The sequence below is a fragment of the Amaranthus tricolor genome, chromosome 7, assembly GCF_026212465.1.
Source record: "Amaranthus tricolor cultivar Red isolate AtriRed21 chromosome 7, ASM2621246v1, whole genome shotgun sequence".
NCBI classification, from domain to species: domain Eukaryota; kingdom Viridiplantae; phylum Streptophyta; class Magnoliopsida; order Caryophyllales; family Amaranthaceae; genus Amaranthus; species Amaranthus tricolor.
The window spans coordinates 19,468,998-19,472,963 of record NC_080053.1 but is presented as its reverse complement, the minus strand read 5'-3'; positions in this window follow the sequence as shown (position 1 = coordinate 19,472,963).

Here is a 3,966-nt window from a genome sequence, read left to right as displayed (position 1 = left end):
GTTACATGTTCACTAATACAAATTGCATTAAAAATCGCTAGTATAAATAACTTGATTTGAATGTCTCCTTGTTATTTTTATAAAAACATCAATTATCAAATGCATGACTCACATAATTAATTCTAATTTATTACATTAATTTATTTGGCAAGACTCTTTAAATGGTACTCCCTCTGTTTCTTTTTGTTTGTCCAAATTAAAATTTTTTCACTTTATGAGAGAGAAATTTAAATTTGATTTTTAAAGTATACATTCAAGTCAAAATATATTCATGTAAGATTTTGTTAGATTCATCTTGATGCAAAGAATTTTAATATATAATTTTTACAATTATTTATTATGCGTACTATGAGATATCGAGGCTCAAAATTTGGGTTGAAATACGTAAAAAAAGTAAAGTGGAGAAACAAAAAGGAACGGAGGGAGTATTATTTATCATTTTTCAATCTTTTTATTAAATTATATGATTTGTATTTTTTTTAGATTTAAATGTTGAAATTTTGAATGTGAAAGTGTTTTTCAATTATTCAAAAAAAGAATTTTTTTTATTATCTTTTAATATTTTTCAAATTTTAAAAATAAAAATATTTTAATAAAGTGTTTGAATGACACATTATTATTAACATAACTTTTAATTATGTTAATAAAATATACCCATTGTAAACTTAAAAGAGTTTGAATGTCACATTATTATTAACATAGCTTCTAATTATGTTAATAAAATATACCTAGTGTAAACTTAAAATTATTTAAATTTTTATTATTTCCTAAATTAAACCAACAAGATTATATTCCGTTTGTCAGAGTTCTAATAACCTTACACTTGAATAATTTTCAACACTTCTATAACATTGTATGATTGTAAACTTAAAATCAATTAAATTTTTATTATTTTTTAAATTAATTTGACATGTAATCAATAAGAAACCAATAAGATTATTTCATTTGTCAGAGCTCTAATAACCTGACACTTGAATTTTTCAACTATTTTATAACATTGTTTGATTGTAAACTTAAAATTATTTAAATTTTTATTATTTTCTAAATTAATTTGATACGTAATCATAAGAAACCAATAATTATTTCATTTGTCAGAGCTTTAATAATCTGACACTTGAATTTTCCAACTCTTTTATAACATTGTTTAATTTGGCAAGACTCTTTAAATAGTGTTATTTAACATTTTTCAACCTTTTTATCAAATTTTATGATTTGTATTTTTTTCAGAAATTAAATGTTGAAGTTTTGAATGTGAAAGTTTTTTTTTTTCAATTATTTTAAAAAAGAATTACTTTTTATTATCTTTTAATATTTTTTAAATTTCAAAAATAATAATATTTTAACAAATTGTTTGAATGTATATTTTTATTTACCTAATTTAACATAGCTTTTGATTATATTAATAAATTATACCCATTGTAAACTTATAATCATTTAAATTTTTATTATTTTCTAAATTAATTTTCCATGTAATCATTAAGAAACCAATAAGATTATTCAATGTGCCAGAGCTCTAATAACCTGACACTTAGAATTTTCCTATTTTTTTATGATTTTTGTATGATTTTTATTATTTTCTAAATTAATTTTCAATATAATCAATAAAAAATCAATAAGATTATTCAATGTGTCAGAGCTCTAATAACCTGACACTTAAAATTTTCCAACTCTATGATGATATGATACTAGACAATTATTCCATTAGTTTATGTAAAATGTCCCATAATAAATATTGATTTGAATTGCAAAACGTTAAATTTATTAATTGGTGAAAATATTATTTTATTGAATATTTCTTCTGTTCTTCTCACTTAGTTTGTTTTTAGGCAGTCTTTTTCATTTTATAGTATTTACTATATTTTCAAAAATAGACCTATTTTCTTTTTATATCATACATACATTTTAATCCCCTTTAAAATTAATCCTCACACTTTAATCTCTTTTTTTATTTATTACCAAATATCCACATTTTCTTAAAATACGCTTTACTTTCTCTTTAATGCTAAATCAAAGAAAACATTGGAGTGATTTAGTTAAAAAAGATAAAGTAGAGACCATAAGTATTAAACAAATATATAAAATAAAGTTAGTGGGAAAAATAAGGATATTATAAATATTAAAAATTGTTAAACTAAAGTAAGTGAGAAATGTGTGATTAGCATAATCATAAAAAAATTTAAAACTAGAGTAACTAAGACTTATTATGTGTAAAAGATAATATAAATAGAAAAATTCTTTATATTAATAATAAAGAAACTATTTAAAATGAAAAGAAAGACCATTAAATAAGAATGGATGGAGTAATATTTAACTCCTCCAGTAATAAATTATAAGAATAAATTAAATTAGATACTCCTATCTATTTGATACTTAATTTGACATTTTTAAGTTAAGTAATGATCGTTGATTTAGCGTGAAAAGTTCCAAATGCCACATCTAACTCCTTTTGCCGACTTGTAATACAAATATTATAAAGGTCATTAAGGAGTAGAGAAAAGGGACCCACAGATGTAATTTGGCTAATTCTTTAGATTAAAAGTGTTAATCAAGAAAGTTTTCGATTTGTGCTTGATCAATACCGAATCTAATCTTGAGAATTCTGTCCGTTTTTATATGTTTTTTAAAATTTACGAATTTTAGTGTTAAACTTTGACTATAATTTCTCAGTGAATTATAATAAAAAAAACATATTCATGTGAGATTTTGTTAAATTTATCTCAATATATATACTTTCTAAATATCAAATTTATAGAATTTTTAAAAATTTACAATTAAAATTATTTAATTATAAAGTTTGTATTAGGATATGTGAAAAAAATAAATGGAAAAACATTTTAAAACATAAGAAGTAGTATCTTTCTTATTAGTAATATTCTCATAATTCTCTATTTATTGTTTTTCATATATTTATTAGTCAATAGAGGCTCTTTTTGATTACTCATATTAAAATTAGTTTTAAATTAATTTATACTCTATTTGTTTTCCTATAACTTAATTTTACGTTTTAGACTATAAATTTTCGGAAAGAAAAACATTAATGGAAAAAAAAAATTCAAAGTTTTTTTGCATTTAGGCACCAAATATAAGATTTATTCGGTTATATTAACTAGTTTACATCCCTTCTTTCTTGTAATTAGAACGTGTTGCAAGATGCAGATCGAGATGTTGTATATAGGTGTAACATTGGACGTTACATGTTCTAGTAAGGACTAACTTTTAAAATGGAATATTTTTTTCTAAAAGTTTTGAAAATTTTGATATTTAAGTTTGATCATTGGTCGTAACAATTGCTATCTTATTAAAAGGAATTTGTATGATTATTGTTAATAATTAATTTGATATTAAGAGGCTAGGGTTGCAAAAACATATTGCAAAGATGTATAAAACTGGATTTAGATTACTTGACTGTGTGTAAAATAATAACACTAACGCACATAGATGATGGTTGTAAAACATTATCGTTGAAGAAATTAGAAGTCGTAGTAGGCCTAAGAAAATGTTGGAGTAACACATTAGAAATGACATAAGTAAGTAGAACCTCTATAAGGACTGGATTATAGATAAAACTAGTTTGAGACACCAAATTTACCAATAGTTATCTTTACCATGTTTATATTTGGTGCCCTATATTTATTACTTTTCTTTGGTTTATGCTATTAGTCTTAATCTTTGTTTTTCCTTGCCTTGTCTTGTTTTTTTTAATAATACCTAATTCATTAATAAAGAGTCATACGACATCTACATTAGAGATAAAAATTAACAAATACATAACAACTTTAACCAAATATAATTCAAAATTAACAAAACTACGATTGTTGTGTATGAAATCTGACAATTCTGAATATCCTCCTCCACATCGCTGTTTGATACAGCCTTCTATGAGAGAGTCTTTCGATCTGTTGTAGTCTTGAGATAGAATTGAATTTAATGTAGTTGATGGTAATTGCAATTTCGGTGTCTGTTGCA